This window comes from Schistocerca serialis, chromosome 2 (genome assembly GCF_023864345.2).
Source record: "Schistocerca serialis cubense isolate TAMUIC-IGC-003099 chromosome 2, iqSchSeri2.2, whole genome shotgun sequence".
NCBI lineage: Eukaryota > Metazoa > Arthropoda > Insecta > Orthoptera > Acrididae > Schistocerca > Schistocerca serialis.
The window spans coordinates 274,398,462-274,411,370 of record NC_064639.1 but is presented as its reverse complement, the minus strand read 5'-3'; the positions used below and the strand labels follow the sequence as shown (position 1 = coordinate 274,411,370).

Sequence of the window (12,909 nt, the reverse complement as noted above, 5' to 3'; positions counted from 1 at the left end):
ACAATGTAGCACGTGGTCTCCGTAACTGCATGGTATTCTGTAAACATCAGCTCGTTACATTGATTTTTGATGTTTCGTGACGAACCTAAGGTATGTCATTTCCAATGTAGGTTTGTACACTACTGCGATGTTCCGTTTCTGCAAGATCTTCCCTGTGGCGTCAGCTACGTCTTTAATGAAGACAGGAAAATTTAGTCTTCTGGAGACAGCAGTACGCCACTGCGATCTCTATGTGTTGGTCTTAACGCTCTTCCCTATGGCGTCAGATACGTTTTTAATCAACGACAGGAAAACTTAGGCGTTTGGTGTCAGCAGTACACAACTACAATATTTATGAGATGGTCTCAACGCTCTTCTTTCAACAGACGAATAGCAGATATTCAGTAGCTCTTGAACCAAATAATCCACTTCTGTGTCAAGCTGCTCTGGTTCACAAATCTTCCTGACTCTATTTGCAAACGTTTCTATAGCACCACACTATTGCTGCGGATGGTAATTTGAATCCCAATGTAAGTAACGGTCCGTTCGTGAGGGCACAAGCTACCATTTTCTATCATGCGGACTCGTACACACAGAATATTCATTCAAGTTACATTGATTTGCCATTTGCCTCTTCCTCCTTGACGAGCAGAACCTTAGTACCACTTTTAAGGCGTTTATGAAGACAGCCTAATTTCTCTTTGCCATTGTCTCAACAACACAGAGGTGTCGTCTACGTAGAGGAACCAGACGTTGGTTCTTTTTGACAGCAATTCTCTGTGGCCGTTCTTAGACTTTTTCCATAAAGAAGTTTGCTGGAATTGGGCTTAAGGAGCTCGACAAGGCCTTGTTGTACCGAATGTGAACTTATTCGCCTTAACACAGACAACAGTTAAAACCTGTGTGAGCTACGGTTGCTGATAGACACAGACAAGCAAAATACTTCAGCCTCACATAGTTTTAACCTGCAAGGAATTTTCCGAACAACACACACTCCGTATGCTGCATATTTAAAAATTTATTCTGGAAAGTGTTTCATCCTTTGCAAACAATGTGCACATATTGTTAATAAACTTTTTGATTAGATAACTGTTAACATTTTATTATATAAATACAAAATCCGTAAATAGTAGGTGTTTTTACTTCTGCGCCATTTTCTTAAAGCCCTCACGTAATTCTTTGAGGCTTTCTACGTATATTGGGTGGGAACTTTCAACGCGTGGAAGCCACTCCTTGTTGTTAGGCTGCTTCGTAGGGTCAATTCCACTTTCTGGAACAAACTGAAATGAGAGATAACATCAGCATCCAAATAATTGTTAAACATTCGCATTTTTGTTGTCTAAATTAAATAATTTTTCTTAGTTTCATAGAAATTGTACCTGATAGTGTCGCTCAAACTTTAAGGATATTTCTGCTGAACTAAAGCGAGAAAGTTTCGACGTCATCATTTTATGCAACCCCTCAGGGAGTTTGAAACCAAAATTAACTATTTCTTATTAGATAGGTTGTTCGTATGTTCTTAACTTTTTAAAAGTTGATAGCTTTACGTTACCTCTAATGCCGACAAAGAATTAGCGACCGCGTAATCAGCAAATGTGATCTTGTCCCTTGCCAGCCACTGTTTGCCATCCAGCATTCGGTTTAAAGTCTCCAGACCGTCGTTTACTTTATCGATGCTGCTGGGATCCGTCTGTTCGCCATAAAATTTTGGCCGCTGTTGACAGGAAATTAACGTAAATGCCGATCTCAGGAATTGCAACGATATATTAAGAACGTGGGTTCTAAAAAGAACAAGACATAAAAAGAAACTGAAGGTACACAAACTGAAATAAAGAAGATGGAAATACATCAATAATGTACCATTTACTTTACACATCATGTCCACACAATCGACCACGTAACCGAAATTATTAAAATTGTAATCAAAGACGTGTTAAGTAATCCAAATAATGAGATAATTACTGTGCTTACAGTATAGCAAGTATGTTCTCGAACAAAATAATCACATGCGATAAGACATAATCCTTCTAAAATGCGAGTGGTTCAAGGGGAAATTTTTTTTCACAAGGAAAAATCGAAGTTTTAAAAAAATTAATACTTAATGAGGAAATTCAATATGAGCCCTTTTCTCCCAATACAACTTCCCTTTTTTCATGCAGGGTTGATTCAATCTTAAAGATTAGTGGTACAAAACAAACTATGCGAACAAACTACAACTTTAATTAGGTTGTGCCCCACCGCCACTACGAAATGAATACGTCGAAAGTAGTTCTGAGATCAGTTATGAAACCTGCACTGCACCAACTGAAGGCCGAGACTTGAACAAGTGAACCTAGTGACTAGCGACTTCCAGCAAGCGGGAGGGGGCGTGAGGCCGTCTTCTGCTGAAGCCCGTTATTCGAGTCTTTGCTCAAAATAGATTACCCGTGATTTGTGCGCGTCACGTGACTGCGTGTAAGCCAACCGCCAATCACATGGCGAGTGGGTTGGTGACGTCACTGACAATGTGGCTGTGGCGAATGTATTGTCCTAAAATGCTTAGCATGACATAGATTGCGCACGTTCACAGAGAGGCGATTGTTTTATCGATTGCTAACTTCACAGTGAACATTCAGTTCCACATTCGACAGGTTACTCTGCAATTGTAACAAATGATCTGAAGAATGGCAGCTGGTTCGAAACCGGTCACATGAAAATAAAGGAGAGAGATCTGGCCCACTGAATTTGGGCACTTTTTTAAAATTAAGGTCATTCATCGAAAGAAAACCATGAAACTAAAAATAAAAGTATGTTATTACTCCTTTTCTACTCCTTTTCTCATTTTGACCATTCTAAACAAAAACAGAATGTGATTCAGCTATTTGTATGAACGCAATAACGTAATACTTACGGCAACATTGAAAATTCTGTTGTACAAATCTTGATCAAAAAATTACCTCTTATCGACAAGGACACGTTTGTTTACATCCTTCGGGTAGAGAGCGTCATCCTTCGCGTACTTTGAGATGAGGTACATGGCAATAGCACGGCTGTTAACAGACCACCAAGTTATTAGAAACATACAAGCAAAGACATAAATTTATGCTGTCACTGCACATTGGCACACATAGTGATATCATAGTGTTAATTTATTATGTCTGAATGACTCCCTACCGAATATCTAAACAAACATTCTGTGATTATCTGCCGCCCAGTGTGGACGAGCGGTTCTAGGCGCTTCAGTCTGGAACCGTGCGACCGCTACGGTCGCAGGTTCAAATCCTGCCTCGGGCATGGATGTTTGTGATGTCCTTAGGTTTAAGAAGTTCTAACTTCTAGGGGCCTGATGAAAGCAGATATTAAGTCCCATAGTGCTCAGAGCCATTTGAACCATTTGTGATTATCTCTCTGAAGGCTAAAAGTTCCATACAACTTGTTTCAGCAGTAAACTTTAGGTTAGCAGTGCTACCACCTTATGCTAAGTGTAACCACAAGTATAATGACATCACGACAGTAAGCGGTCTGCGAAGTGAACTGGTGTTGACAAAGAGGTCTATGCTGCAAGCATCTGCTGGTTACGTACCTCTGCTGGAAACCAGTGAAATTATTTACACATTACATCTTCGTAGTGTCCTGTAACTGATGTATCAATAACTTGCATCAGGCACAATACCTGCAATATTTAATGAATGGTTCAGTATATATCTAAGCAAGATTTTCTGCAAATGACAGTATGCAGAGAGAAAGGTAATTGTTTGACATTTTCAATTCTTGACCAAAGACGGAATTTTTGTTTGCCTGTTAGTTGTTGATGTGGTTTTCAGTCCTGAGACTGGTTTGATGCAGCTCTCCATGCTACTCTATCCTGTGCAAGCTTCTTCATCTCCCAGTACGTACTGTAGCCTACATCCTCCTGACTCTGCTTAGTGTATTCATCTCTTGGTCTCCATCTACGATTTTTACCCTCCACGCTGCCCTCCAATACTAAATTGGTGATTCCTTGATGCCTCAGAATATGTCCTACCAACCGATCCCTTCTTCTAGTCAAGTTGTGCCACAAGCTCCTCTTCTCCCCAAACCTATTCAGTACCTCCTCATTAGTTATGTGATCTACCCATCTAATCTTCAGCATTCTTCTGTAGCACCACATTTCGAAAGCTTCTATTCTCTTTTTGTGCAAACTATTTATAGTCCATGTCTCACTTCCATACATGGCTACCCTCCATATAAACACTTTCACAAACGACTTCCTGACACTTAAATCTATACTCGAGGTTAACAAATTTCTCTTCTTCAGAAACGCTTTCCTTGCCATTGCCAGTCTACATTTTATACCCTCTCTACTTCGACCATCATCAGTTATTTAGCTCACCAAATAGCAAAACACCTTTACTACTTTAAGTGTCTCATTTCCCAATCTAATTCCCTCAGAATCATCCGACTTCATTCGACTACATTCCATTATCCTCGTTCTCCTTTTGTTGATGTTCATCTTATATCCTCCTTTTAAGACACTGTCCATTCCGTTCAACTGCTCTTCCAAGTCCTTTGCTCTCTCTGACAGAATTACAATGTCATTGGCGAACCTTAAAGTTTTTATTTCTTCTCCATGAATTTTAATACCCACTCCGAATTTTTCTTTTGTTTCCTTTCCTCCTTGCTCAATATACAGATTGAACAACATCGGGGAGAGCCTACAACCCTGTCTCACTCCCTTCCCATCCACTGCTCCCCTTTCATGTCCCTCGACTCTTATAAATGCATCTGGTTTCTGTACATATTGTAAATAGCCTTTCGCTCCCTGTATTTTACCCCTGCCATCTTCAGAATTTGAAAGAGAGTATTCCAGTCAACATTGTCAAAAGGTTTCTCTAAGTCTACAAATCGTAGAAACGTAGGTTTGGCTTTCATTAATCTAGCTTCTAAAATAAGCCGTAGGGTCAGAATTGCCTCTCGTGTTCCCATATTTCTACGGAATCCACACAGATCTTCCCCGAGGTCAGCTTCTATCAGTTTTTCCATTTGTCTGTAAGGAATTCGCGTTAGTATTTTGCATCCGTGACTTATTAGACTGATAGTTCCGTAATTTTCACATCTATCAACACCTGCTTTCTTTGGGATTGGAATTATTATTTTCTTCTTGAAGTCTGAGGATATTTCGCCTGTCTCATACATTTTGCTCACCAGATGGTAGAGTTTTGTCAGGACTGACTCTCCCAAGGCCTTCAGTAGTTCTAATGGAATGTTGTCTACTCCCAGGGCCTTGTTTCGACTTAGGTCTTTCAGTGCTCTGTCAAATTCTTCATGCAATATGATATCTCCCATTTCATCTTCACCTACATCCTCTTCAATTTCTATAACATTGCCCTCAAGTACATCGCCCTTGTATAGTCCCTCTATATACTCCTTCCACCTTTCTGCTTTCCCTTCTTTGCTTAGAACTGGGTTTCCATCTGAGCTCTTGATATTCATACAAGTGGTTCTCTTTTCTCCAAGGGTCTCTTTAATTTTCCTGTAGGCAGTATCTATCTTACCCCTAGTTATATATGCCTCTACATCCTTACATTTGTCCTCTAGCCAATGCCTGCTTAGCCATTTTGCACTTCCTGTCGATATCATTTTTGAGACGTTTGTATTCCTTTTTGCCTGCTTCATTTACTGCATTTTTATATTTTCTCCTTTCGTCAATTAAATTCAATATTTCTTCTGTCACCCAAGGATTTCTACTATCCCTCCTCTTTTTACCTACTTGATCCTCTACTGTCTTCAGTACTTCATCCCTCAAAGCTACCCATTCTTCTTCTACTGTATTTCTTTCCCCCATTCTTGTCAATTGTTCCCTGATGCTCTCCCTGAAACTCTGTACAACCTCTGGTTTAGTCAGTTTATCTATGTCCCATCTCTTTAGATTCCCACCTTTTTGCAGTTTGTTCAGTTTTAATCTACAGTTCATAACCAATAGATTGTGGTCAGAGTCCACATCTGCCCCTGGAAATGTCTTACAATTTGAAACCTGGTTCCTAAATCTCTGTCTTACCATTATATAATCTATCTGAAACCTGTCAGTATCTCCAGGCTTCTTCCATGTATACAACCTTCTTTTATGATTCTTGAACCAAGTGTTAGCTATGATTAAGTTGTGCTCTGTGCAATATTCCACCTGGCGGCTTCCTCTTTCATTTCATACCCCCAATCCATAATCACCTACTACTTTTCCTTCTCTTCCTTCTCCTACTATCGAATTCCAGTCACCCATGATTATTAAATTTTCGTCTCCCTTCACAATCTGAATAATTTCTTTTATCTCATCATACATTTCTTCAATTTCTTCGTCGTAGGCGTGGGCTTCGTGTCTATCTTGGCCACTACAATGCGCTCACTGTGCTGTTACCTGCATTCCTATTGCTTTATTCATTATTAAACCTACTCCTGCATTATCCCTATTTGATTTTGTATTTATAACCCTGTATTCACCTGACCAAAAGTCTTGTTCCTCCTGCCACCGAACTTCACTAATTCCCACTATATCCAACTTTAACCTATCCATTTCCCTTTTTAAATTTTCTAACCTACCTGCCGGATTAAGGGATCTGACATTCCACGCTCCGATCCGTAGAACGCCAGTTTTCTTTCTCCTGATAACGAAGTGCTCCTGAGTAATCCCCGCCCGGAGATCGGAATGGGGGACTATTTTACCTCCGGAATATTTTACCCGAGAGGACGCCATGATCATTTAATCATACAGTAAAGCTGCATGCCCTCAGGAAGAATTATGGCCATAGTTTCCCCTTGCTTTCAGCCGTTCGCAGTACCAGCACGGCAAGGCCGTTTTGGTTAGTGTTACAAGGCCAGATCAGTCAATCATCCAGACTGTTGCCCCTGCAACTACTCAAAAGGCTGCTGCCCCTCTTCAGAAACCACACGTTTGTCTGGTCTCTCAACAGATACCCCTCCGTTGTGGTTGCACCTACGGTACGGCTATCTGTGTCGCTGAGGCACACAAGCCTCACCACCAACGGCAAGGTCGGGTGCCTGTTAGTATATTTACATATTTTCTTTGACTTTTTATGGTGCCTAAAATACATAAATTTGAAATGCGTGCATATGTTGTAGATGTACACGTTTCGTCATTTAAATGTTAATCCAAGAGAAACTAATACCAACATAAAATCAAAGGTACAAGGGATGGTGACAGCTGTTCAGTGTTATGCGAGAGACGAGGAAAGGCGTCTGTCTGCTTGGGCTCGTCGGTGGAATGACACATGAAAGGCACGAAAAGTTACAGTAAAGGGCACTAAGTAGTTATTGTCATTGCGTAATGTGGAATAAGCTGAGACAGATGCATTTGAAGGGGCGAAGTCTTGACGAGAGAGCGGTAATGGTTTTTTGAGAACTGGTTGGTGACAAACTGAGTGCGAGCTATGTGAAGAAACAGTACAAGACGTTAAGTTTCAATCATCCATGTGGAAGCTGGTTTAAATTAATTAATTAAACTGTGGGGCACAGAATGTGGCCATTGGTGTGGTTTATAATCATCAAACCATCGCGTTTATTGTAATAAAACTGAATATGCGATCCACAGGTTGGTCAGAAACAGTCTAAAAAGCTTGCAAGAGTGTTTCAGGGTAGATTATACCGAGAAAAAGGTTTAAACAAAAGTCTTAGATATGTTGTTCTGCTTCCGAATTAATTAGGATTGAAGTAGCCAAGCAGGATGTTGCGCGCGAAAGTTAAAGTGATCAGATAGATACAATTACTGTCAGTTAGTTGTTCTCACAGCGTCAGCTCATCCTTTAGCTCGGGTTCGATAGTTACTACTGTTCCACTTTTTGTATCGCTCTATTATTCGGTTTTAGTAACCCAAACGAAGAACACGTTTGGCGACACCTCCCTAGTGGGCCACCTGAATTTGCGGGCGCAACGGAATTTTGGCTCCTTTCAATGCTGGAAACGTTGCAACGTATAGATATTTTTTCTTAACAATCATTTCTCAGCACAACCTAACCTGTAATACCCTTACAAGCTTTTCAGACTTTTTCTGACCGCCTCGTATACTAATGAAATCGGTGTTTGTGTGAATTTCACACTCAGCCCTACTGAATATCCCGCCATTAATTGCGCTGCATATAACACGTATTCTTAAATTGACAAATTACAGTGATTTGTCACTCATTTACGAGCCATTAGCAATTTTAATAGTGAATTTTGTGATATTCCAGAAGGAAGAGTGCCTGCCATGTCCTTCAGAGTTGGAAACTACGAAAAACAAACAAAAAAAAAAAACGCAAATCAAGGGTTTCTCTCATATGTAAAGTGAATGCAGAGATTATGATTTAACCCTTCAAGCCAAACCCAAATCAGGGGAAGAAAAACAAAAAAGACAATATATTCGGAATTCTTCTCTTTATAAATAAATGGCGCCAAAACAGAAAAAATTAGATCTATCGCTGAAAGGAGCATAAGCTTTCCCATTAGTCCACTCTCTCCCTCTCACGACAGAGAATGACAGATGAAAAAAATGAGACGTTTCATAGTTCATGAAGAAGAAGTAATGCTGCAGGTGGGTGTATCCTAATGGTAAAATCTTTGGAACGAGTGCTCAACTCATTAACGACGATTGTTTTTACTAGTTTAGCAGGTATCGTTGTGTATGTGGTTGAATTTATACGTGCATTTGAATTTAATTTTAACGCCGAATCAAAGATCCTTACTGTAACAACAGAGAAGAAGAATAATTGAGGTACGTTTATTTCTAAATATAATGAAGAAAGTGCCTTTTCTTAACAGATTTGGATTAAACAAAGACCTGTGTGCTCGCTGCACGAGGAGAAACACCGCTGGTCAGACAGTGGCGGACTCTGCCTGTTGTGAGGCATAAATGGTCTGAAGATGCCCTTTGTCGTCTTTAAATGGAAGAGGGTAGAGGTGGACGAATAGTGGGTGCATAACAACTAATTTTTAGTACTGTTTCTTCTAGAATATTTAATGTCTCAAAAGACAAACCTCTGTAGTTATTACACATGGGATAATTATATCTCGGAAGATAGATATCATCTTCTTCCTTACTTTTCATAAGTTTAGAGAAATGACATTTTACAAGACGTCACTCTTGATAGTTATGTTTCATTTAGATATGACTAGTAATTCTGTGATGGTTTCACAGATGGTACTATTTGTAGCCGGCCATTGTGGCCGAGAGGCTCTAGGCGCTTCAGTCAGGAACCGCGCGACCGCTACGGTCGCAGGTTCGAATCCTGCCTCGGGCATGGATGTGTGTGATGTCCTTAGGTTAGTTAGGTTTAAGTAGTTCTAAGTTCTAGGGGACTGATGACCTCAGATGTTAAGTCCCATAATGCTCAGAGCCATTTGAACCATTTTTTACTATTTGTAATTTTTAGTACTTAACTGTGAGAGTTGCTTAGTATGCTTTATCTGGTTAGGTGAATCGAATAAAACATTTTTCTTAAGTAAATGGAGAGATAAACTAGTTAGAACGAAGTTTAAAGTTAAACAGTATATATGTTATTGTGTTAGGTAAGTTAAAATAAAATAGAGATAAAACGGTGATGGAGGGTACACATCACATAACTAGATAATTAATAAAGCTGCATTGCCAAAAGAAGTATTCCCAGTATACTTGTTGCATAGATCCTCGAAGAACCAGTTACGGTTATTTGCTGTCGGGAATGTATGATTGAAGCTCATCTCTGCCACAAAAGCTCTTCGTACACCACGGTTTGCTTGGTATTACGTGGTGATATACTGGCATAATGTCAGCTTCATGACTTCGAGGATTATGCCCGTTCTTTATTGCATTCATTTCTTCTTAGTGGTCTACATTTTTGTAGATAGTCTTTAGCGGGTACTTCAGGATACTTCTATTCGTGAATATATATTTCCTGACTAAACCAGAGTTTGTAGAGAGTTTCAGGGAGAGCGTAAGGGAACAACTGACACGAATGGGGGAAAGACATACAGTAGAAGAAGAATGGGTAGCTCTGAGGGATGAGGTAGTGAAGGCAGCAGAGGATAAAATAGGTAAAAAGACGAGGGATAGTAGAAATCCTTGGGTAACAGAAGAAATATTGAATTTAACTGATGAAAGGAGAAAATATAAAAATGCAGTAAATGAAGCAGGCAAAAAGGAATACAAACGTCTCAAAAATGAGATCGACAGGAAGTGCAGAATGGCTAAGCAGGCATGGCTAGAGGACAAATGTAAGGATGTAGAGGTTTATCTCACTAGGGGTAAGATAGATACTGCCTACAGGAAAATTAAAGAGACCTTTGGAGAGAAGAGAACCACTTGTATGAATACCAGGAGCTCAGATGGAAACCCAGTTCTAAGCAAAGAAGGGAAAGCAGAAAGGTGGAAGGAGTATGTAGAGGGGCTATAAAAAGGCGCTGTACTTGAGGACAATATTATGGAAATGGAAGAGGATGTAGATGAAGATGAAATGTGAGATACGATACTGCGTGAAGAGTTTGACAGAGCACTGAAAGACCTGAGTCCAAACAAGGCCCCGGGAGTAGACAACATTCCATTAGAACTACTGACGGCCTTGGGAGAGCCAGTCCTGACAAAACTCTACCATCTGGTGAGCAAAATGTATGAGACAGGCGAAATACCCTCAGACTTCAAGAAGAATATAATAATTCCAATCTCAAAGAAAGCAGGTGTTGACAGATGTGAAAATTACCGAACTACCAGTTTAATAAGTCACAGCTGCAAAATATTAACACGAATTCCTTACAGACGAATGGAAAAACTGGCAGAAGCCGACCTCGGGGAAGATCAGTTTGGATTCCGTAGAAATATTGGAACACGTGAGGCAATACTGACCTTACGACTTACCTTAGAAGAAAGATTAAAGAAAGGCAAACCTACGTTTTTAGCATTTGTAGACATAGAGAAAGCTTCTGACAATGTTGGCTGGGATACTCTCTTTCAAAAATTCTAAAGGTGGCAGGGGTGATATACAGGGAGCGAAAGGCTATTTACAATTTATACAGAAACCAGATGGCAGTTATAAGAGTCGAGGGACATGAAAGGGAAGCAGTGGTTGGGAAGGGAGTGAGACAGGGTTGTAGCCTCTCCCCGATGTTATTCAATCTATATATTGAGCAAAAAGTAAAGGAAACAAAAGAAAAATTCGAAGTAGGTATTAAAGTCCATGGAGAAGAAATAAAAACTTTAAGGTTCGCCGATGACATTGTAATTCTGTCAGAGAAAGCAAAGGACTTGGAAGAGCAGTTGAACGGAATGGACAGTGTCTTGAAAGGAGAATATAAGATGAACACCAACAAAGAAAAACGGGGATAATGGAATGCAGTCGAATTAAGTCGGGTGATGCTGAGGGAATTACACTCCTGGAAATGGAAAAAAGAACACATTGACACCGGTGTGTCAGACCCACCATACTTGCTCCGGACACTGCGAGAGAGCTGTACAAGCAATGATCACACGCACGGCACAGCGGACACACCAGGAACCGCGGTGTTGGCCGTCGAATGGCGCTAGCTGCGCAGCATTTGTGCACCGCCGCCGTCAGTGTCAGCCAGTTTGCCGTGGCATACGGAGCTCCATCGCAGTCTTTAACACTGGTAGCATGCCGCGACAGCGTGGACGTGAACCGTATGTGCAGTTGACGGACTTTGAGCGAGGGCGTATAGTGGGCATGCGGGAGGCCGGGTGGACGTACCGCCGAATTTACAACACGTGGGGCGTGAGGTCTCCACAGTACATCGATGTTGTCGCCAGTGGTCGGCGGAAGGTTCATGTGCCCGTCGACCTGGGACCGGACCGCAGCGACGCACGGATGCACGCCAAGACCGTAGGATCCTACGCAGTGCCGTAGGGGACCGCACCGCCACTTCCCAGCAAATTAGGGACACTGTTGCTCCTGGGGTATCGGCAAGGACCATTCGCAACCGTCTCCATGAAGCTGGGCTACGGTCCCGCACACCGTTAGGCCGTCTTCCGCTCACCCCCCAACATCGTGCAGCCCACCTCCAGTGGTGTCGCGACAGGCGTGAATGGAGGGACGAATGGAGACGTGTCGTCTTCAGCGATGAGAGTCGCTTCTGCCTTGGTGCCAATGATGGTAGTATGCGTGCTTGGCGCCGTGCAGGTGAGCGCCACAATCAGGACTGCATACGACCGAGGCACACAGGGCCAACACCCGGCATCATGGTGTGGGGAGCGATCTCCTACACTGGCCGTACACCACTGGTGATCGTCGAGAGGACACTGAATAATGCACGGTACATCCAAACCGTCATCGAACCCATCGTTCTACCATTCCTAGACCGGCAAGGGAACTTGCTGTTCCAACAGGACAATGCACGTCCGCATGTATCCCGTGCCACCCAACGTGCTCTAGAAGGTGTAAGTCAACTACCCAGGCCAGCAAGATCTCCGGATCTGTCCCCCATTGAGCATGTTTGGGACTGGATGAAGCGTCGTCTCACGCGGTCTGCACGTCCAGCACGAACGCTGGTCCAACTGAGGCGCCAGGTGGAAATGGCATGGCAAGCCGTTCCACAGGACTACATCCAGCATCTCTACGATCGTCTCCATGGGAGAATAGCAGCCTGCATTGCTGTGAAAGGTGGATATACACTGTACTAGTGCCGACATTGTGCATGCTCTGTTGCCTGTGTCTATGTGCCTGTGGTTCTGTCAGTGTGATCATGTGATGTATCTGACCCCAGGAATGTGTCAATAAAGTTTCCCCTTCCTGGGACAATGAATTCACGGTGTTCTTATTTCAATTTCCAGGAGTGTAGATTAGGAAATAAGACACTTAGAGTAGTAAAGGAGTTTTGCTATTTGGGGAGCAAAATAACTGATGATGGTCGAAGTAGAGAAGATATAAAATGTAGACTGAGAATGCTGAAGATTAGATGGGTAGATCACATAACTAATAAGGAGGTATTGAATAGAATTGG

At 41.8% G+C, this 12,909-nt stretch overlaps 1 pseudogene; it reads right to left on the bottom strand.

The window, feature by feature from the left end:
- Positions 1 to 1,118: 1,118 nt before the first annotated feature.
- LOC126455897 (glutathione S-transferase 1-like) overlaps positions 1,119 to 12,909 on the bottom strand; it is a 32,583-nt pseudogene continuing 20,792 nt past the window's right edge.